This window comes from Ovis aries, chromosome 4 (assembly GCF_016772045.2).
Source record: "Ovis aries strain OAR_USU_Benz2616 breed Rambouillet chromosome 4, ARS-UI_Ramb_v3.0, whole genome shotgun sequence".
Classification (NCBI taxonomy): domain Eukaryota; kingdom Metazoa; phylum Chordata; class Mammalia; order Artiodactyla; family Bovidae; genus Ovis; species Ovis aries.
In genome coordinates this window covers 48,793,199-48,817,488 of record NC_056057.1, presented here as the reverse complement: position 1 = coordinate 48,817,488, position 24,290 = coordinate 48,793,199, and the positions used below count along the sequence as shown (strand labels likewise).

The 24,290-nt window shown below is 40.9% G+C and overlaps 1 long non-coding RNA gene across 1 annotated transcript in view; it reads right to left on the bottom strand.

The window, feature by feature from the left end:
• LOC132659734 (uncharacterized) overlaps positions 1 to 20,085 on the bottom strand; it is a 45,792-nt gene extending 25,707 nt beyond the window's left edge. Inside the window, exon 1 of the long non-coding RNA XR_009600480.1 lies at positions 20,035 to 20,085. This is a non-coding gene — a long non-coding RNA (uncharacterized LOC132659734). The remainder of the gene's footprint in view (positions 1 to 20,034) is intronic.
• Between the last annotated feature and the right edge of the window lie 4,205 nt (positions 20,086 to 24,290).

Below are 24,290 nucleotides of genomic sequence, written 5' to 3'. Positions count from 1 at the left end.
ACAGTATATTTTTTTAATTTTTATTTTTACTTTATTTTACTTTACAATACTGTATTGGTTTTGCCATACATTGACATGAATCCACCACGGGTGTACATGCGTTCCCAAACATGAACCCTCCTCCCACCTCCCTCCCCATAACAGTATAAAACTGCTAATGTATGACTTTGGTGGGGGGGGCAGACTTTAAAAATGGAAATTTCATATGATTCAACAGTATTCTCTCAAAAATATTCACCAAAAAGGTGAAAAGGTGAAAGTGTTAGTCGCTTAGCCATGTCCGACTCTGCAACTCCATGGGCCATAGCTCGCCAGGCTCCTCTGATCATGGAATTCCCCAGGCAAGAATACTGGAGTGGGTAGCCATTCCTTTCTCCAGAGGATCTTCCCAATCCAAGGATGGAACTAGGGTCTCCTGCATTGCAGGCAGATTCTTTACCATCTGAGCCACCAGAGAAGCCCGGTTTGGGATGTAGATGCATCCTAATGACTTTGCCTTCCAACAAGAAGCATGTAGATGCTATGAAGATGTTAAAAATGGCCTTCCCTCTTTGAAGTATAAATGCAACAAGCAAAACATAGAGATGAAAGTCAAGATAATGCCAAGATCTAGGGGCAAAGAAAAGAAACTGACCCACAGACCTAGGCGTCACTCTGCGACTCATGGTCCAGGGTGACGTACTTGTTGCCTCTTGGGGTTTCATCCTCATGACAAGCTCCCATATCCTCTCTGCATTTTTTCCTCTTTCTATGCTCACCCTCTCTCCTAGAGACCTTCCTTGTCTGCAGGAAAGCATGGCAAGGAAAAGAATCTATAGTTTAAAGGGAGGAAACAAATTTTGTGCTTTTCTCTCTCCTTTCCATGAAAGGCTTTTCCATGGTGATACCAACATTTGAGAGTTTCCTAAGTTCATTATCCTTTCAGGCCCTTGTGACAATTCCTCAAATTTCCACAAACACATGAGCTGATTCACTTCTCCAAAAATGTCTTGTCCCCACAAATACTTAATCATGAGAAGAACCTCTGAATTTAGTCTGTTCCGCCCAGACTATTTTATTTATTGATTACTTTCTGTTTTGTGCTGCTTTGACATTAGTATTTGGGCTTCTGATATATAATTTATGCCACTTTGAAAGTCTAATGATTGGTACAGAGAGCTCCAAGCTCTTGCAACATGGGCTCTGGTCACCATGCTTACCTGGACTGGCTGCCTCGCTCTCTTTTCCCTCACCCCATGTAGGATGCCTGTGAGAGTACAGAGAGCGAGGGGCACAGGGCCAAGAGCTCTCATCTGCCCAGGGTGCCCTCCAGGACCTACTGGGGGCAAACTGAGGCTAAGTGAGCCAGGCCAGAGAAACAGGAGCAGGGCAGAGGCCAAGCCTGGTCCTTGAGAAACTAAAATCTTGTAGTCAGGAGCATTCAATGTGAAAACTTCCTGCTATCGGTAAATAGGGGAGTTCCTTCAAAAAATGAGTTTATAAGTAGGAAAGCAATGATTAGTGGAAAGTGGAGCATCAAGAAAGAAACTACATACATAACACACACATCATTCTAAACCCACAACCGAGAGATAACTGCTTTAAATTTTCTTTGATGTGGAATCATTTTGTTGTATATCTGAAACTAATGAAATGCTGTATGTCAATTATACTGCAATTAAAAAAACAAAATGTCTAAAAAAATATCTCATTTCATTTTACTTGGATTTAGCAAGAAAAAAGTGAAGTGAAACTAGAGGAGTGATTGACCTCTATACACATCTATATATTTTCTCAAAACAAGACCTATTAGTTACTAAGGAACTCTTCAACATGATTACAAAATATGAGGCTTTGGTATTAAAGTTAATGGGTATTTTTTGTAAGCTTATGCTTCTTAATGGCCATAAGTTTAAGGTTCCAGATGCTGAGCTTAAATGACTGTCTAATTATAATTCAAAGTCTTCAGGCTCCCTGACTTCAGGCTGTACTACAAGTCATCAAAAGTCAAGCTACAGTCATCAAAACAGTATGGCACTGGCACAAAAACAGAAATATAAATCAATGTAACAGGACAGAACATCCAGAAATAAACCCACACACCGATGGTCACCTAATATATGACAAAGGAGGCATGAATATACAGTGAAGACAGTTTCTTCAATAAGTGGTGCTGGGAAAACTGGACAGCTACAAGCAAAGGAATGAAATCAGAACATTCTCTAACATTATACTCAAAACTAAACTCAAAATGGATTAAAGACTTAACTGTAAGACCAGATACTATAAAACTCTTAGAGGAAAACATAGGCAGAACACTCTCTGGCATAAATCACAGCAAGATCTTTTTGACCCACCTCCTAGAGTAATAAAAACAAAAATAAACAATGTGGTTTAATTAAACTTAAAAGTTTTTGCACATCAAAGTAAACCATAAACAAAACAAAAAGGCACCCCTCAGAATGGGAGCAATTATTTGCAAACCAAGCAACCGACAAGGTTAGGTTTTAGTCTCCAAAATATACAAATGGCTCATTCAGTTCAATATCAAAAAATAAACTCAATCAAAAAATGCGCACAAGATCTAAACAGCCACTTCTCTAAAGAAAGCATGAAGATTGCCAAGAGGCACATGAAAAGATGCCTAACATCACTAATTATTAGAGGAATGCAATTCAAAACTATAGTGAGGTATCACCTCACACCATTCAGAATGGTTATCATCAAAAAATCTATAAACCAAAGATTCTAGAGAGGATGTAGAGAAAAGGGAGCCCTCCTGTTGGGCCTCCTCGATAGCGCAGTGGTAAAGAATCTGCCTGCCAATGCAGGAGACACAAGTTTGATCCCTGGGTCAGGAATTTCCCCTGAGGGAAATGGCAACCCACTCCAGTGTTCTTGCCTGGAAAAATCCCATGGCAGAGGAGCGTGGCCGGCTACAGTCCACAGGGTCGCAAAGAGTTGGACACGACTGAGGGGACACGCCTAAGCTGTTGGTGAAAATGTAAATTGGCTACAGTCACTATGGAGAAGAGGATGGAGATTCCTTTAAAAATTAATAAATAAATAAAAATAGAGTTACCATATGATCCAGCAGTCCCACTCCTGGGCATGTATCCAGAGAAAACCATAATTCAAAAAGATACATTTATCCCAGTGTTCACTGCAGCACTCCTTACAACAGCCAGGACATGGAAGCAACCTAAAAGTCCACTGATGGAGGAATGGATAAAAAGATGCGGGATACACACACCAAAAAAATGGAATATTACTCAGTCATAAAAAAGAATGTAATACTGCCATTTTCCATGCCATGGATGGACCTAGAGATTGCCATACTAAGTGAAGTAAGTCAGACAGAGAAAGACAAATGTATCCCTTATATGTGGGAATCTAAAAAAAATGGTACACCGTGGTGGATTCATGTCAATGTATGGCAAAACCAATACAGTATTGTAAAGTAAAATAAAGTAAAAATAAAAATTAAAAAAATGGTACAAATAGACCTATTTACAAAAAAGAAATAGAGTCACAGATATGGAAAACAAAGTTATAGTTACCAATGGGGAATATGGGAAGAAGATAAACTGGGAGATTGGGACTGACATACACACACTACTATATATAAAATAGATAACTAATAATTACCTACTATATAGTGCAGGGAACTCTATTCAATACTATGTAACGAGCTATATGGGAATAGAATCTAAAAAAGAGTGTGTATACATATATGTACACATGATGTACAGCAGAAACTAACGCAACATTATAAATCAATCATACACCAATAACAATTTATTTAAAATAAAAATTAAAAGATAGACAATAAATATGTTTGACATGAGAATGGAAAAGAGTAAAATTCAAAGACACCATTACTATGTTAAAAACTACAAAATCTATTTCTTTGGTTTTTTTTTTTTTTTTTTTTTGACAAGGGCAAGAGAGAAAGAATAACAAAATTTTATACCTAAGTGTACTCTCTAGGTGATTCTTCCAAAAAATATTGGAGAAAAGCTAATGTGCAAAGAAAATATGCTATAAAAATGACAAGCCACTTTCAGGAATAAAAAAGCACACTCAACAGAGACAATGCATATACCAAGTACCCATTACAAGTCCAAAAAGGTTGTATTTAGTTCAGAGGGTCTGTCACTAGTTCTCATATACCACTAACAGCTCAAAGCTGACTTGTTTCACATTCAGACCATGACTTCCCTGCAGAGTGTTTTCTTGTATTTTCCAGAATATCTAGGGGCCACTGTTTATCTTGTTGGGGGGTGGGGGGTGGGGGGGGAAGACTCATGCCACCATCTCACTGATAGCAGGCTGTGGTGACATGTCTAGATCCTAATCACAAGATCTGCAAGATGTTACGCACTTTCTTCCTGGAAATGTTTTCCATGGAGCCCTCTGACTTCCTGTTCTAATTTGAACTCACTACTCTAGGCTGCAGAGTAACTGTCTTCATCCTAGGACATACTGTCACTGTCCTAGACTGGTTTCTTGGAGCCCATGTTTTTCTCTTTCCTGGGTTCCTTTTCTGCTTGGCTCTAGCACAGCTCTGAGTAGCTCTTCTAGAAAAAGTACAGAGAAGATGATCTTGCCGAGTCCTTATCTGTGTCTGCAGGTATTTTTAGGCTTAGCCTAGCTGGTGTATATTTATGTGTTCAAATCATTTCCCTCAGAACCTGGAACTTGGTGCTTCATCTTTTAATATCCACTCTTGCTGTTTGGAGTTTTCTGATCCAGTGTGACTTTAGTCAGGCAATTTTATGTTTTCTTTCTGAAAACTTTAAGAATATTCCTTTTATTCTTATGGGGCAAAAATGTCACCAAGATGTACTGAGATGAGACCTTTTCAATCTGAAGACCAAGTCATTTCTCTCTTTTGAGAAAAGTCACATTCTCTCTCCATATTCTCTTTCCCTTGAAAGTGAACTGCTTAGATCTTTTCCTGAGCCTGGTGGGCTACCGTCTATGGGGTCACACAAAGTCAGACAGACACGACTGAAGCGACTTAGCAGCAGCAGCAGCAGCAGCAACCACTTTTCCCCTCTCTTTTGACATCATGTCTCTAAGTTTCAAAAGATTTCTTTTTTCAAATTTATTTTCCAAATTTCTAATTCAGTCCTTGGCTGCATCTATTTTTTTCAGACTTCTGTGGAATTTTGAAAAAAAATTTTTTTTTTTTTTTTGGCCACACCATGAAACTCTCTGGGGTCTTAGATGGAACCCACATCCCCTGCAGTGGAAGCACACAGTCTTAACCAGTGGACCTCCAGGGAAGTCCCTGAAATTAATTTTGAGAATCATATTGTCAAGATTTCAATGTCAACAATTCTAGTTTTCCGATTATTCCTTTAAATGGCAACTTGTTTTCAATGCATGGATATAATGTCCTCATGGATCTCTCCAATCTCTACTGAGACCATCTCAAAAGTTCTCCTCCCCAGTACTACCTCCTTTTCCCCTAGAGGAAAGTTGTTCTGCTTGTTCACAGTTCAGCTCCTCCTTTGCACCAACAGTTCCTCTTTAATTACCTGGTTATCTTTAGGCCTACATGTTGACAGATGGAGAGCCAGTTTGCCCCAGGCTTCTCTTGAGCTGTGTTTTGAGTAGTAGTATATTGTAAGAGGTGAGGGCTAGGGATTGGGAAAGTTTGGGTGAGGTCATCTCAGGTTGACTGTAGTGTTTTATGTTTATCCTCCTTCAACTGTGCATCCTGTTAATAACAGATACTATATGGGGCTCTGAGGGTCACTGGACTAGGACCTCTATTTTAATACTGTTCCTAATACTTGATTGCAGATTTGCAGAAGTAAGCAAATCATAGTCAAGACCAAGAAGTTACTAGGAAAAGAGTGTCATGCTGGGGATACAAAAGAGAGAGGTGAAACTGGAAGATTTAGATTGAGTGTAAGAGGACTAACAAAAGATTTTTAATGGAAGGGGAGAGAGAGAGAGAGGCCAATCTGATGGGAAGGGACTTCCCTGGTGGTCCAGGGGTTAAGACTCTGCACTCCCAAAGCAAAGGACCTAGGTTCCCTGGTCAGGGAACTAGATTCGACGCGCCTCAACTAAGACCCAGTGCAGCCAAATAAATAAATCTTTTTTAAAAATCTAATGGGAAATAGGAATACTTCTACTCCTGCCACCTACTGCTGTTTTCCCAGAGAGAGATTTAAAGACTGATTTCCATTTTTCACTTGCCTCCCTAACAGAAATATCTACTCCTGCCTCTTCACAGAGTCCTGCAGAATTGAGGGCAAAGCCATGAAGCAATTGGGAAGAGGAGGCCATGTTGTTCAGGGTCCAAGGACCCAGCACAGCCCTGACCGGCTGCTCAGGCTCCGGCTCAGCTCCCCCGCGGGCGACTGCCCTATTGCACAGCACCACCATGATGAGCCCACATCCCTTCCTAGCTGAACTTGCAAGTCAACTTACCATCTCTGCTGCTCAGCCAACTGATTAGGACAGCAACCTTGATGAGCTTCACATGCTATCAAAACTTTTTTTTTAATATAGGCATATTATAGAGGAGGTTTATTTGCAATGGTAAACTTGAAGTAACCCAAATATGCATCAATATTAATTAGTGAATAGGTTAACAAATTTCAGTATAGCCATAAAATTGAATACCACCCAACAATAAACAGGAAGAAGCTATTGATTCACACATGGATGATTCTCAAAAATAGGCCAAGAAAAAGAAGGTGGACACAAAAGAGTGGATTCTCTGGTCCCATCTAAAGAGAATTCTACAAAAGGTAAATTTAATCTATAGTGATTAGTTATAGTGGTTGACTAGAGCTGAAAGCAGAATTATAACTGAAAATGTTCATGAAAGAATGAGGTGATGTAAATGTTCTCGAGGCTGATTTTGCTGGTGGTGTATGCATTTTTCACCCATCTAATCATGAACTTAAAATTAGTGGACTTTATTGTGTATATAAATTATATCTTTAAAAAGTTGATTTTTAAAAAATCAAAGGGAAAAAGTAATTCACTGCCTTTTTTGTGCTTTTTCTGAGTCATACTGTACATTCAAAGCATTAGATATTTGCTCAACCTTGAATATGATACCCTGATAGTCTATAATTAATAGAAATCTACACATAACACTACTATTCCTTTAAATCTTTGCCCCATGAACTCTAGATATTCAGGTGATATCTTCTAATAGGATCACCTATCAAAACTTTTAAAGCTACCACTTATAGAAATTTTCAAACATATTCAAAGATAAGAACAGATAATGAACGTGCCTGTCCCCTAAGGTCTTAGTCTGCCTGTGCTCCTGTAACAGAAGAGCATGGACTGGGTGGCTTACTGACAACAGAGATGTATTTCTCACAGCTACAGGTCAAGGTCAAGGTGCAGGAATGGTTGAGTTCAGGTGAAAGTCCTCTTCCTGGTGCACAGACATTCTTCTCACTGTAACCACACACAGGGGAAGGGAAGGGACTGGGGAGCTCCGTGTAGTTTCTTTTAAGGGCACTAAGCCCATTCAGGAGGACTCCACCCTCATCACTTAATCACCTTACAAAGGCCTAATCTCCTTTACAGTGTTAAGATTTCAACACATGAATTTGGGGTAGATACAAACATTCCATCTGCAGTGTTAGGAGGAGGAAACTTACTCCCACCACTTGAGTTCCTGTGGCTGGACTAATAAAATTGGCACAAGACAGATTAAGGGAAAAGAAACTAATTTTAATTATGTGCACAGAGGTCTCATAGAAATGGGGCCTAAGGGGAAAGCAGGCAACTTTTATACATTTTAGACAAAGAAACAATAAATTTATGAGGAATTGACACCACAAAGAAACTCAGGTTTGGAGTGATCAATTAGTGAAGAATCTAAACAGTTTGAGCTGGGGTAGTAAATAAAAGAAGTAACAAGGTTTATTTATACAAGCTCTGGGCTCAAATTCCCCACCTCTGGCAATAAGGGTGTCCTTCTACTTCCAAGTGTGGAGAGTACACCTTTCACATGAGAGATTGATTTTCTGCTTTGGAGGAGACAAAAGGTCAGACTGCCCCTTTCACATTGGCCATTTCTTACATAACTTTAATTCAAAATTATCAGTATGCCACTGAGGCACATCCTGGGGGCCACCTACTGGATCCCAATAATAGCATTCAATTTCAAAACTATATCAACATTTTGCCAATTTAAGAACCTACCTTTGGGGTGGGGATGGGAGGAAAAAGAACCTATTTCAGCAGGATTCGTTTTTCAAAATAAGACTCTCCTTTTTCATAAACATGCATCTAAACTCCACCTCTAGAAATCTTATCATCGAGCCCAAAAAAACCACAGATTTATAGCACTTCATAAGTAATTCTGATGCCCAAAGAAAATTGAAAGCCATTGCTGTAGTGAAATGAGAACAGGAGTATGATTCTACGATATACAGGACATCCAAAATCTTTGATAAATAAGAGAAGACCCAGAAGACATAAAAGGAAAATAGTTACATCACTCCCAATAAAACATGTAAATAGCAGGGTAGCAAAAGATCACAAAGACAAAAGGATAAGAGAAATATTTTCAATATAAATAATATCTTTAATTCATGGAGACTTCTTATAGATTAGTAATATTTGTTCAAAATAGCAAATATTTGTAAAATCTCATAGATAAAGGCTCTGAAGAGATATAGACTGTTCAGACTGAGATCTGAAAATGGCCAATAAATCTATATATAGATTCACTGTCTCTTTACAGATCAGGAAAATGCAAATAATCAGAAATTGTTTCCAACCATCAGATTAGCCAAAATTGAAAGGATTCCTCCTTTCCCGATGTTGGTAAGGTTTGGAGAAGAGAGCCATTTCTGTTCACTTATAATAGGACCATAAATTGCTGCAAACTTTTTAGATAGAAATCAGGCACTGTGATTTAAAATGTATAACGCACATACTCTTGAAATGGATATGTAGAGGAATCCAGCCAGGAGAAATCAGTTCAGTTCAGTTGCTCAGTCGTGTCCGACTCTCTGCGACCCCATGAATCGCAGCACACCAGGTCACCCTGTCCATCACCAACTCCCAGAGTTCACTCAGACTCACGTCCATCAAGTCAGTGATGCCATCCAGCATATCATCCTCTGTCGTCCCCTTCTCCTCCTGCTCCCAATCCCTCCCAGCATCAGAGTCTTTTCCAATGAGTCAACTCTTCACATGAGGTGGCCAAAGTACAGGAGTTTCAGCTTTAGCATCATTCCTTCCAAAGAAATCCCAGGGCTGATCTCCTTCAGAATGGACTGGTTGGATCTCCTTGCAGTCCAGGGGACTCTCAAGAGTCTTCTCCAACACCACAGTTCAAAACCATCAATCCTTCGGCACTCAGCCTTCTTCACAGTCCAACTATCACATCCATACATGATTACAGGAAAAACCATAGCCTTGAGTAGACGGACCTTTGTTGACAAAGTAATATCTCTGCTTTTGAATATGCTGTCTAGATTTATCATAACTTTTCTTCTAAGGAGTGAGCGTCTTTTAATTTCATGGCTGCAGTCACCATCTGCAGTGATTCTGGAGCCCAAAAAATAAAGTCTGACACTGTTTCCCCATCTATTTCCCATGAAGTGATGGGACTGGATGCCATGATCTTAGGTTTCTGAATGTTGAGCTTTAAGCCAACTTTTTCACTCTCCTCTTTCACTCTCATCAAGAGGTTTTTTAGTTCCTCTTCACTTTCTGCCATAAGGGTGGTGTCATCTGCATATCTGAGGTTATTGATATTTCTCCCGGTAATCTTGATTCCAACTTGTGTTTCTTCCAGTCCAGCGTTTCTCATGATGTACTCTGCATATAAGTTAAATAAGCAGGGTGACAATATACAGCCTTGACGTACTCCTTTTCCTATTTGGAACCAGTCTGTTGTTCCATGTCCAGTTCTAACTATTGCTTCCTGACCTGCATACAGATTTCTCAAGAGGCAGGTTAGGTGGTCTGTATTCCCATCTCTTTCAGAACTTTCCACAGTTTATTATGATCCACACAGTCAAAGGCTTTGGCATAGTCAAGAAAGCAGAAATAGATGTTTTCTGGAACTCTCTTTCTTTTCCCATGATCCAGCGGATGTTGGCAATTTGATCTCTGGTTCCTCTGCCTTTTCTAAAACCAGCTTGAACATCAGGAAGTTCATGGTTCACGTATTGCTGAAGCCTGGCTTGGAGAATTTTGAGCATTACTTTACTAGCATGTGAGGTGAGTGTAATTGTGCAGTAGTTTGAGCATTCCTTGGCATTGCCTTTCTTTGGGATTGGAATGAAAACTGACCTTTTCCAGTCCTGTGGCCACTGCTGGGTTTTCCAAATGTGCTGGCATATTGAGTGCAGCACTTTCACAGCATCATCTTTCAGGATTTGAAATAGCTCCACTGGAATGCCATCACCTCCACTAGCTTTGTTCATAGTGATGCTTTCTAAGGCCCACTTGACTTCACATTCCAAGATGTCTGGCTCTAAACGAGTGATCACACCATCATGATTATCCGGGTCATGAAGATCTTTTTTGTACAGTTCTTCTGTGTATTCTTGCCACCTCTTCTTAATATCTTCTGTTTCTGTTAGGTCCATATCATTTCTGTCCTTTATCGAGCCCATCTTTGCATGAAATGTTCCCTTGGTATCTCTAATTTTCTTGAAGAGATCTCTAGTCTTTCCCATTCTGTTCTTTTCTTCTATTTCTTTGCATTGATCGCTGAAGAAGGCTTTCTTATCTCTTCTTGCTATTCTCTGGAACCCTGCATTCAGATGCTTATATCTTTCCTTTTCTCCTTTGCTTTTCACTTCTCTTCTTTTCACAGCTATTTGTAAGGCCTCCCTAGACAGCCATTTTGCTTTTTTGCATTTCTTTGCCATGGGGATGGTCTTGATCCCTGTCTCCTGTACAATGTCACGAACCTCATTCCATAGTTCATCAGGCACTCTATCCATCAGATCTAGGCCCTTAAATCTACTTCTCACTTCCACTGTATAGTCATAAGGGATTTGATTTAGGTCATACCTGAATGGTCTAGCGGTCTTCCCTACTTTCTTCAATTTAAGTCTGAATTTGGTAATAAGGAGTTCATGATCTGAGCCACAGTCAGCCCCTGGTCTTGTTTTTGTTGACTGTATAGAGCTTCTCCACCTTTGGCTGCAAAGAATATAATCAGTCTGATTTTGGTGTTGACCATCTGGTGATGTCCATGTGTAGAGTCTTCTCTTGTGTTGTTGGAAGAGGGTGTTTGCTATGACCAGTGCATTTTCTTGGCAAAACTCTATTAGTCTTTGCCCTGCTTCATTCCGCATTCCAAGGCCAAATTTGCCTGTTACTCCAGGTGTTTCTTGACTTCCTACTTTTGCATTCCAGTCCCCTATAATGAAAAGGACATCGTTTTTGGGTGTTAGTTCAAAAAGGTCTTGTAGGTCTTCATAAAACCGTTCAACTTCAGCTTCTTCAGCGTTACTGGCTGGGGCATAGATTTGGATTACTGTGATATTGAATGGTTTGCCTTAGAAACAAACAGAGATCATTCTGTCATTTTTGAGACTGCATCCAAGTACTGCATTTTGGACTCCTTTGTTGACCATGATGGCTACTGCATTTCTTCTGAGGGATCCCTGCCCGCAGTAGTAGATATAATGGTCATCTGAGTTAAATTCACCCATTCCACTCCATTTTAGTTTGCTGATTCCTAGAATGTCGTTCACTCTTGTCATCTCTTGTTCGACCACTTCCAATTTGCCTTGATTCATGGACCTGACATTCCAGGTTCCTATGCAATATTGCTCTTTACAGCATCAAGTCTATTAAGACCTGCATTTCATGGACAGCCTCTGCAACTAGCACTTACTAAGGACCTACTATGTTCTGACAGCTGTGCAAAGTGTATTACAAAGGATGCTTTAACTAATCCACATGACAACTTTATGAGGCAGTTTCCATTATCTCAGGGGGAAAAAGTCCAATATTTAGAAATTTTAAATATTTCTCCAAAGGTTTTTTTTTTTTTTTTAATGTGCCAGTAAATGTTGGAGTTAGAACTTGGAACTGGTCAACATAACTACAGAGTTCATGCTCTCGGTCACTGCAACGTGTTGCCGAACTAGATAGAAATAACCAAAACAGAAAACAAACTCCAATGCCCTGGGTAGAGGAACAGTCTTTACAATGAGCCCAACCCCTAGAAACACAAAACACCCCACTCTGGTATCACAATTAAAATTCATTTGGGGGGTAGGAAAGTTGGAACAAATACATTTTCCATAGAGACAGAAAGAAGTGATGAGGAAGACAGACAAGAATGAAAAGTCTTCTTAGATGCAAAGAGTTTTCTCTCCCAGGCAACCTCAACTGTTCCTTGTAAATGCCTGGTTCAAGGACTTCCAATCGGGCCCCAGGCAAGGTGCAATTTCCCCACTTTCCCTCTAGAAGCAGCTGTGTTGGCCTCACCCCAACTGACCCTCCCAAGGAAAAGGGTTGAAGGTGTCAGCAACTTTTTTCATTGGCAGAGGAATAGTGAGTATGAGGATTCTCAGGGCACAGGAAACATGGCCTCAATTTTCCTGGAAAATGACCACTTGTTTATCTCCTTGGAATCTGGAGAAAATGTCATGAATACTCTTTCCTCATCAAGCCCCTGGCTGACCCTACCCTGAAAACTTAACCCCTGGTGGGAAGGAGAGAAGCGTCTTATCCATAGCAAGGTCATTGCCCCCAAGCTCTGGGTTTCAGAGCAGATTCTCCTAAGCCATTTCCTCCCAGGTTTTATGTCCAGATTGTGTGAAAAGATTCCATAGATAAACCAGAAGTACCCAGAAGTACCCAGAAGCATATATTAGAATACGTTCTCACTTAACTATGCTTTTAAAATAGTGATCAGTATAAACAAGTTGCAAGGACCAACGTCGTATAAAACAGGATTATGATTGATACAATTCTGTACACTTGAAACCAGTAACAAGCAATATAAAATAAGCAAGTAGTAGGTATTAGCCTGATGATCTAATTAACAGACTGTGACAATCACAGTCCTGGAGTTGTTTTTTGCTTATCGTCAACTGTTATTAATAGCTACTTAACCTAACCTTGTTCTCTTTTCAGACTCAGTAAACACACTTCTAACTTGTCCAAACCCCTGCCTTACAGTAAAACACTCGTAAGAATATTTACTGCTCAAGCCCCAATAAGGCAGTATTTTCAGATAGACTCTCCTCCCATCAAAGTCCTTGTAAAAGCTCCTGTTAAGTTCTTCCTTTTCTTGTAGGAAAAGGTGGCTCGTTACCAGAAGGTATGATGCTGTTCCCACATGCTCAAGAGCCCTGAAGACCACAAATGATCACATATCTTCCCAAGCTTTGACCAAAACCCAAGGAGAGAAGACTGGCCTGCAACATCAGCTAGGTAGGAAGTGCCCACACTCTGGACAGAGTACTGCTTGGGTTCAGATCCCAGCTCTGCCTCTTAACAGCTATGTGAACCTGGACAAGATACTTCACTTCCCTGTGCCTTGGTCATGCCATCTGTGAAATGGGTTTCTCCTTCACAGGTTTAAGGAACAAATGAGAAGTTACATGTAAAACATATAGCAATATGACTGCACAGAGAAAACACTCAGCAAACATTCATTTTATTTATTTTTCTCTCAACCCTTTCTTCACCTAGAAAATCAGAAGTGATTATATTTCTCCACTTCTTAGGGTTGTCAGGAGAATTAAATGAGATAACGCATGGAATTTTCAATGCCTAGCACCGTAGTCAATAAATGTTAGTGGGTTATTTTAAACTTTATACTTTTCATTTCAATTTCCACTTGAATCAAGAATTTAGAAATCAGAACACAACTGCTTTCCCTACTAAGATTCACAGGTAATAGTTTTCTAGTTAGTCCTTTTTGTCTTTATATTCCTTCTTTTTTTTTTGAGCAAACCCTGACACATGAGTCGGATTATAATGGTACTGGCATGACTCCATGAAGTGCTAGCCAAGTGAGCTCAAGAAATATCACAATCTTAGGTTTCTTAACTGTAAAACCAGATAAAAATGTCTCTCTTTTAAAGTAGAAAAATCTCCAGAGGGTAATGAATGAAACATGCTTTGTAAACAATTAAACAATGCAGCAATGTAAGACCTTATCATTTTCCCAGGATGAATGAGGACTTACTAGAATAAATAGAGCTTAATATAGAGCTATAAAGCAGTTTCTCCATTGACTAGAGCAGATTTAAGTTTTAATCTGCTTTAAATGGTTAAGAATCTCTTGGGAGAAGCTGAATAGGACAGAATTCCACCACAACCATCAGTTAATCAATGTGTGTGCTATAGGAAATGGGGCCAAAAGAATAGGAAATAGATATACTTTTTTCACATGGATCAAGAAGCTAAGCTTTACTTCCAAGTGCCAGGCCAAGTCTTCAGGCATTTTGTGGATATGTTTGCTTCATGTTAATTTTTATTCTACGTCTCAACGGTCTCTAATGTAGGCAATGAGCTAAACTTTGACGATCTCTCAGTCTCTCTTCCTCTCTTTTTCTCCCACTCTCTAAAAATAAATCCACAAACATCAACAGAACGTGGTAGGTAAGCATTCACACTTCTACCAGAAAATGAATATTAATTAATTCAAGAAAAAAATCCTTATTTCCAATCCTCAAAATGGTAGGTATCTTTCTTTTTTCCCTCTATTTTTCTTTAAAGCAAATACATTTTTTCTATTTGAATTTATGAATTGGTATATGCCTAAGAAAGTTAAAAGAAGATTTGAGATGTAAGAAAAGGAATCTTTGTTACCTTTTCCCTTTTACCTCCACACAGGCAGTAGCACTGGTAACCCAAATAGCTAGCCATTAAGATCTCCGTGTTAATCCACCCCAAAATATCCTATCAGTTCCATACCAAATGCATTTTGTTCTGATGAGGAAGATGCTCAGAGCAGTCAAAATGTTGATAAAACCCATGAAAAAGGAAGAAGAGGAAACACTTTCATCTCACAATGAGCGTATCAATGTACAAAGAAACTGAAGCCTACAGCCCCCGTCACATGCCAACCTGCAGTTCAGTGTGAGATCAGAGAACTTCCTCCTAGTGTCTGCATCTATTCCTAATTGCCCCACTTAAAAGGGAAAAAAAAGTGAGAGAAATATAAATTGGGGTTTATGTGTGTGTGTAAACAGATCTTTTTCCACTGTGTATTTACTGATTGTCTACCCTAAGCAGAGCACTGCCAGGCACACAAGGCTAAATGAGACATGGTCTGCTCTGTTGCAAAGGTTTCCTTCCAGAAAAGTGGATTAGACAGAACAATGGGGCCTTATACCCACCCCTCTCCCTACCCCCTCACTCCCACTCTCCCCGCAACCCCTACCCCCTCCCACTCTGCCTACTGCCCCCCACACACCCCCACCATCACTTCAACCAGCAGACCATAATCTGAAGCAGGTCGTGAATCCCCTCCTTCACAATCTTCCATAAGGGTTAGAGTCCTCCCTCTTCATTCCTCCTGGGCTCATCACAGCTGGAATCCAAGCCCAGCATGCCCAGCCCACACAGAGTTCTCTAGCACCCCCCAAATAAACCATGTGACTGTGCCCAGCCCTAGCTCCAGCTCTCTTCTTTGCTGCCAGAACTGCTGCTGCTTTTTGCTTCCCACCTGCACCCGGCACTTCATCCCTCACCCTACCCCACTCCCACCCAGGAAGCTGTCCCTACTCCCACCTGCCTCCCCCTGCAGCCCCTCGTATCCCCTGCCCACCAGCCCTGGAGATGCTGTCTCTATCGTTGTGTCATTTTCCATCATTCTCCCCAGCTCCACCATGAACCTGAGGAGGCAAGAACCATGTCTTTATCCTCTCTGCCCTCGGAGCCAAGGGCAGAAAAACTTAAGAAATCTGTGGTCTTGAATTAAATAGAATACTATAAAGCAGTCCATGCTGACTGTCTTCAGAGGGACCCCTAGAGAGTCGTGAAAGTCCAATGGAAGAAGAGAGGAAGAGGAAGTTACAGAAAGGATTCTTTCCAGCAGCCTTAAATAAAACCTGCAGTGTCAAGAAATCAATAGATTCTAAAATCTCAGAAATGCACAAGGATAAAGGGCACACACTCCTGCAAGTGCCAACAGAAACCTTTAGCTAAATAAACAGTGATGTAATATTAGTAAAAATCAAAATAAACCTTTTTAAAAACAAATAGTGTGTGAGCCACAGCTTTAAGCTTGTAAACTGACTTTCAAAGGGGCATAGGACAGAGGTTAAGAACCATCAGGAATACCTCCACTATGAAGCAACATGCACTGGCGAAACACAAGACCTTTGAACTCACAGCTTTAGTTCAAATCTTGGTTCTGCCATTTGGTAGCTGTTTACAGTGGCTATCATCAAAAAGACATGAGATAAATGCTGGAAATTCTTGTGCACTGTTGATGGGGATATAAACTGCTGCAGCCACTATGGGAAACAATGAAGAGGTTCCTCAAAAATAGTTAAACACCGAAGTGCCATACGATGCAGCAATTCCACCTCTGGGACCATTTCCAAAGGAGATGAAAACACTAACTCAAAAGATATCTGCATCACCATGCTCACAGCAGCAATATTTAAGAGTCAAGGCATGGAAACAACTACTGACATATGAATGGATCAAGAAAACATGATATATACACACACTTAATGGAATATTATTCAGCCATTAAAAATGAGGGGACCCTACTCTCTGCTACAATATGGATGGATCTTGAGGGCATTATACTAAATGAAGTAAATCAGGCAGAGAAAGACAAATACCATATGATCTCATTTATATGTGGAATCTAAAAAATAAAAAAACAAAAGCAAAAACTCAGACTCATAGAAAAATACAGAGTCTGTCACCGCCAGACTCTGGAGGCAAGGGAAGGGAGAATCGGAAGCAGGTGGTCAAAGCACAAGCTTCCAGTTTACAAGATAGATAAGCGCTGGGTGGGCAGGGGCAGGGATGTGCAGCATGACGGCTATAGTTAACACAGCTGCATGACATACAGCAAAGGTGTTGGGAGTAAATCCTAAGAGCTCTCATCACAAGGAAAAAAAAAATTTCTTTTTTTTTTTTTTGCTTTCTCTTTTTATATTTTCTCCTTTTTCTATATCAGACGATGATGCCATCCAAACTTACTGAGTTAATCATTTCACTATATTTGTAAGTCAAACCATTATGCTGTATACCTTGAACTTCTACAGTGATATATGCCAATTATATCTCAACAAAACTGGGGAGGGGGTGAGGAGATGGGTAAAGAAGATCCAGAATATAAAAGGTTGCCACTTTGAATGGAGTGGCCCCGGTAGACCTGCCTGAGAGGGTAATGTTTAAGCAAAGAGGGTAAGGGAGGGAGCTCTTCAGATACCTGAGGGAAGAGTGGTCCAGGCAGGAAAAATAACCAGTGCAAAGGTCCTGGGGCAGAGTCATCCTTAATGTGTTCCAGCTTCACAGGGGTGTCAAGAGTGGCTGGAGCAGGGGAAACAAGGAAAGCTGTAGAAGAGAAGGTCAGGGGGAATAGGCCACTATAAAGACTTTGGTTCTGATTTGAAAGACAGAGATCCATGGTGTGGTTTTGAATATGGAGTCACTCTGACTGCATCAGCCTAGAGATAAAAAGGAGGGACCAACTGTAAAGACAGAAGCAGGAAGAACCACTAGAATGCTTTTATATAAAGTCAAACGAGTGATTATGGCAACCAGAATAGAGCTGTAGCAGCAGAGGTGAAAAGTGCAGCAGTCCTGGCTACACCGCTGACCTTTGGACAACATGTGTTTGAACTGCTTGGGTCCGTTATATGCAACGGTAAACACTGCAGTCCTACAGGATTCACGGCTGGTTGGGTCCCAGGATATGGAACCACAGATACAGAGAGCTGACTATAAAGTTATAATGTGGATTTCTGACTGCACAGAGGGCCTGCACCCCTAACCTCCACACTGTTCAAGGGCCAAATATACACTGAAGCTGAGCTAGTCAGATGGATATAAAACATGAGAGAGAGGAGGCAGGAAGCATCTGGTGTGAGCAAACTGAAAGGATGGAGTTGCTGTTCACTGCGGTGGGGAAGGCTCTTAGGAGGGCCAGGTAGGTGATCGGGCATTTGGCTGCGGACATAAGTCTGAGAAGCCCTGTACACATCCCAGAAAAGATGTGAAGGACACAGCTGAAAGTCAGAGGCAGCTGGTATCTGAATTTGGGAGAGAAGATATGGGTCAGCTGAGATGATGTGTTAGAAATTACAGTCCACTTAACTATGGCCTTGAGTGTTATGTCACACCATAATTAGTCTTGAACCTGTGGTTCTCAAATTCTAGAGTTCACAAAAATCACCAGGAATGCTTATAAAATACTGATTCTTGGGCCCCATCCCCAGAGAGTCTAATTCAATTGGTTCTGGGATCCAGGGATAAGGGGGTGGGGCGGAGGGAGAGCAAGGAATGTATATTGCTGAGCTCAAGGGATTCAGAAGGAGTTGACTCACAGACCAACCTCTGAAAAAATCTCAAGTTCTCTTCCCTTCTTCCCAAATCAGATATTCCAACTATCTGGACAATATTTCCTTAATTTCTCCAATGACTCATAAAAATATGCCCTCCTTCAAAATATTAAGGAGGTGGGGGACAATGGTGCTGGACGAAGAGTGATGACACTTGTTTAAAGCACATCTCACCTGCTGCTTCACTATAGACAGTCTGAAGGTTGGTTTGGTCAGTTCCATCCCAGCAGAGCTGAGCCATGAGTTCAGTTGGAAAGTGGATCCAGGATGGTCTCTGATCCTTCATGCTTGTTCCACCTTAACTGCTGTTCACCCTAATCCTGCATGCCACAGTTATAGCAACGGAGTCATGTTAACAAAACTCTCCTCTGAGAAAACAATGCTGAGTATCTACATGGACTACATGATGTGAGCATTTTCTGTGTTTAAGTATCCTATGCTGTTGTTCAGTCACTCAGTCCTATCCAACTCTTTGTGACCCCATGGACTGCAGCATTCCAGGCCTCCCTGTCTTTCACTGTCTTCCGGAGCTTGTTCAAACTCATGTCCGTGGAGTCAGCGATGTATCCCACGCATGTGTGCTAAATCGCTTCAGCTGTGTGGGACTCTGGGTGACCCTATGGACTGTAGCCCCCCAGGCTCCTCTGTTCATGGGGATTCTCCAGGCAAGAAAGCTAGAATGGGTTGCCATGCCCTCCTCCAGGGGATCTTCCCAACCCAGGGATCAAACCCGTGTCTCTTGTGTCTCCTGCACTGGCAGGCAGGCTCTTCACTGCTAGAGCCGCCGGGGAAGCCCAAGTATCCTATACCTAATATCAGTCACACAATAGGACACAATGCTTCCTTGAAGGATGCGGCAGCCAGCCTCCAAGATGGTGCCCACTGATGCTCACCTCCTAGTGATCATGCCGTTTTGTAGACCCCTCCCCATTGAATAAGAGTAGAATAAACAAGTGACAGTAGGTGACTTCCAAAGTTAGACCATAAAGTCACAAAAGGCTTGCGGCTCCATCCTGGTCTCCTAGAGCTCTTACCCTGGGGGAAGCTGGCAGCCATGCTGTGAGGATGCTCAAGCGACCCTGTGGAGAGGCCCAATGAAGGCAGAGAGAGAGACCTCCTACCAACAGCCAGCACCTATTTGCCAGCCACATGAGTTCAAGTGGATTCTCAAGCCCCAGTTAGGCCTTCAGATGACCTTAGCCCCAGCAGACTTCTGCAACTTCATGAGAAATCTCGAGCCAGGATCACCCACCGAAGCTGCTCCTGAATTCCAGATCCACAGATACTATGAAAGGAAGGAAATGATGATTCTCGTTTTAAGCTAAGTGTTGGGGTGATATGTTTTATAGCAATAAGTAAATAAAAAGGGATACCCTAAGTGTTCTCACAGCTTTCCATAAAGAAGCACATTAAAACTCCCATGAATGCAGTGAGGTAAGCACTTTTTAGTAAGCCCTCATATTAAAAGAAAGAAATAAAGAAGGAGGAAGGAAAAGAAAACAAGCATTGAGAAGTTAAGTTCTTAGCCAAGGCTACTCACTCAGGAAGTAGAACAGGGGTGGAAACCAGGCAGTCTGGCTCCAAAGTTTGTGTTCTTAGCCACCACACTGTCCTGCTTTGGGTGTGGGAGTTGCCTTGAAAAGAAAATATTTGTGCTTCTTAGCTTATTCTGAGTAATACTTTGTACTCTAAAATACCTCTTCTCTGTTTTGGCATTTACGCATAGGACTTTTTTTAGAAACTGACTGCAGTTCAAGACGTGATTTTTGACTTGGAGTAAACATTGCTTTCTTCCAAAAAACACATTCTAATACTATAAAACATCACTGGGAAAAAGTATTCAGGGATCAAAGTTTCACTTCACCATCAAGCTATAGGCTTTTCAAAACAAGGCCCACCTCTTTCAGCCCAGCCTGCAATGAAGAAGACCTGGGTTCAATCCCTGGGTTGGGAAGATCCCCGGGAAAAGGAAATGGCAACCCACTCCAGTATTCTTGCCTGGAGAATCCCATGGACAGAGGAGCCTGGCAGGCTACAGTCCATAGTGTCACAAGAAGCCAAACACGACTAAGCGACTAAGCACAGCACTCAGCAATGTTTACTCATCCTCATGGATACACAGGGTATTGTGGAGGAAACATAAAAAGAGCTAACAGTGAATCTTGCTCGAATCCTTACCACCCTACTTAATCTGCATGCTGGGGCATTTGCTGATGTTATCATGTATTCCGGGCCTTTTCTGTTAACCATCTCCCTAGCTTAACAATCAGCTCTTTGCATGAAAGACTAATGGTTTACATCTCTTCTACCTTCCATAGTGTGTTGCACATAATAGACTTTCAAATCTTTAAGACATTTCAAACTTTCAAAAATAAAAATCATTCTAGTTGTTGCTTGAACAGCTTCCAATTCCACAAGCTCCTCTTGCTCTGACATCCATCATTTCTGTGGTGAGACTCAGTTAACCACCCTCTCCCTGGTCAGGTCGGAAATAAAAGGACAGAATGACAGTGCTCCCAGGGTTCTAACTGTGTCCAATGGAACCAACCCAAAGTCTGCCACAGGGCTATTTCGCATATTGTGAACCTCACACTGTAGGAGGGACCTTGGCAAACTAGAGAAGAGTGACCAGAAGGAGAAAGATCTGAAAACCTAACCATGAAGAGGGCTGAAAGGTGTTTAGTATAGAGAAGACTGTACTCAGAGCACATGCCAAGCATTTGAAAAGCTGGCCTGGGAGAGAGGAACATGCTAATTCTAACTGAGGGACCCCAGAGCCTTGCCGCCCCAGCTGTTTCAATGGGATGTGGATATATGCCTATCAAAAAAGGAGCTGGGTGGGTGAATAAATTTGGCAAATGCCACAAAGGCAATCCCCCTCTGAGATTCACAGAGCACATTAGCATACATAAGATTCTGAGAAAATCCTCTAAGAAAGAAACCTGTGTTAGAATTTATTTACCATATCTATTGTCTTCACTTTCACTCTTCACTTTCATGCATTGGAGAAGGAAATGGCAACCCACTCCAGTGTTCTTGCCTGGAGAATCCCAGGGACGGGAGAGCCTCGTGGGCTGCCGTCTATGGGGTCGCACAGAGTCGGACACGACTGAAGCGACTTAGCAGCAGTAACATTGTGTACACTGCTCTTATTTCCCCATATAATGTCTATGTTGCAGGCAGATTCTTTACTGTCTGAGCCACTAGGAAAACAAATAAGGCAAATATTGCAGTAAAGTGAGTCACACGAGTTGTTGGTTTCTTGGTGCATACAAAAGGGATGCCCACACTATACTATAGTCTGCTAAGTGTTCAGTAGCATTATGTCTAAAAAATAAAAAATGCATATACCTTAATTTTAAAATACTTTACTGCTAAAAAATGCTAACCATCATCTGAACCTTCAGTGAGTCATCATCTTTTTACAACTGTTACGTCAAAGATCTCTGATCACACATCATGGTAACAAATATAATACCGATAAAGTTTGAAACATTGCAAAAATTACCAAAATGTGACAAAGAAACACGAAGTGAGCAGATGCTATTGGAAAAACAGTATTGATAAACTTGTTCAATGCAGGCCTGCCACAAATCTTCAACTTGTAAAAAGCACAATATCTGAAAAATGCAATGAAGCAAAGCACATAAAACAAGCTATGCCTGCAGCAGGCTCAAGATTCTGTGGTTCTATGATAATTATCAGGACAGAAAACAAAATTTCCATATTGGAGTCTCCATGCTCATTTGGTCTTCCATCTGGAATCAGGGGTCTCCATTCATTAGAAATAAATAGTCTCACTATTCTTATCTTCCAATTACATTTATAGCATTATAATTATTTATAAATATGCCTGTCCTTCTAGACAATGACTTAGCCTGGAGGACACGGTCCACCTGCTCCTCAGCTATATAATGGACATGATAATACTACCTACATCGTGTCTAACTTCCATGGTCTTCATGACTTTCCTGCTACATTTCCCGTGCAGGGCAGAGTACTGCAAAGGAGAGAACTGCACACGTTGCTGGGGGATGGGAGGAGCTGGGGAAGGGAGAGAGTGAGAGAGAGCACACACTCCAGAGATCCGTACAGTGTTCCCTTGCAGAATTAACAGAGTACTGATTAGAGAATGTGTGTGAGAACTACCTGAAAGGGTTAAAGGAAACAGTACCTAGATTATATGCAGACCTAGGATTAGTGTCTGTTCCTGCTAACTGGACTGGAAAACACTATTAATTCAAATATGTGGTACTCAAAAGCATCATGCATCAGTAATAAGGAATAATTAATCCTAAAATAAAGACAAGTCTGGTTCTGCCTAACAAATCTTGACAATAAGCCCTGAAAGGCTTAAACTTTTCTTTTTTAATTTTAAAATTTATTTTTTTACTGTTATAAGTGCATTAACTGAATCCCAGAACAAAGCTTAAGAATCTTTATAAAGATATAAAAATATCCAGTACCTGAAAAGGTAAAATTAATAATATCTAGCATCCAATCAAAAATAACTAGACATGCAAAGAAGCAGAAAACTACAATCTACTACAAGGAGGAAAAAAACCCAATCGAACTCAAAACATAATGGACACAGATGCTAGAATAATCATAAAATAACATTAAAATAGTTATTGTAACTATATTTTTATCCACAAAGCTGGAGAAAATATTGAACATGTTAAGTAGTGACATGGGAGTCATTCTTAAAAGAGGCAACTTCCAGAGATGAAACTCACAATATTTGTGATAAAAAATAAACAAAATGAGGTTAATATGTAAAATAGATAGCCAATGGGAATTTGCTGTATGACTCAGGGAACTCAGACAGGGGCTCTGTAACAGTGGGATAGGGAGGGAGATGGGGGTGGGGGACATGGGTGTACCTATGGCTGATTCTTGTTGATGTATGACAGAAAACCACAAAATTCTATAAGGCACTTCAGTTCAGTTCAGTTGCTCAGTTGTGTCCAACTCTTTGCGACCCCATGAATCGCAGAACCCCAGGCCTCCCTGTCCATCACCAACTCCCAGAGTTCACTCAGACTCACGTCCATCGAGTCAGTGATGCCATCCAGCCATCTCATCCTCTGTCGTCCCCTTCTCCTCCTGCTCCCAATCCCTCCCAGCATCAGAGTCTTTTCCAATGAGTCAACACTTTGCATGAGGTGGCCACAGTACTGGAGTTTCAGCTTTAGCATCATTCCTTCCAAAGAAATCCCAGGGTTGATCTCCTTCAGAATGGACTGGTTGGATCTCCTTGCAGTCCAAGGGACTCTTAAGAGTCTTCTCCAACACCACAGTTCAAAAGCATCAATTCTTTGGTGCTCAGCTTTCTTCACAGTCCAACTCTCACATCCATACATGACCACTGGAAAAACCATAGCCTTGACTAGACGGACCTTTGTTGGCAAAGTAATGTCTCTGCTTTTGAATATGCTATCTAGGTTGGTCATAAGGCAATTATCATTCAATTAAAAAAATAAAATAAACGAGGTTAGAAGCATATTAAGCATTATTAGAAAATGATTAAAGACATAGCGATAGAAGTTATCCAAAATAAAACACAGGAAAAAGACCAAAATTTAAACAGAGCATCAAAGAACTGCGCAAAAACATCAAGAGGCCTTATATACACACACAGCTAGTTTCCAAAGGAGAGAAAAGAGACAGAGAAACAAAAACACATGCATAAATCATAGCTTCAATTTTATAAAATTTGATAAAAATTATAAACACATCCAAGAAGTTCAACAAACTCCTTACACAAGCCCAAGAAACATGAATACAACTATACCA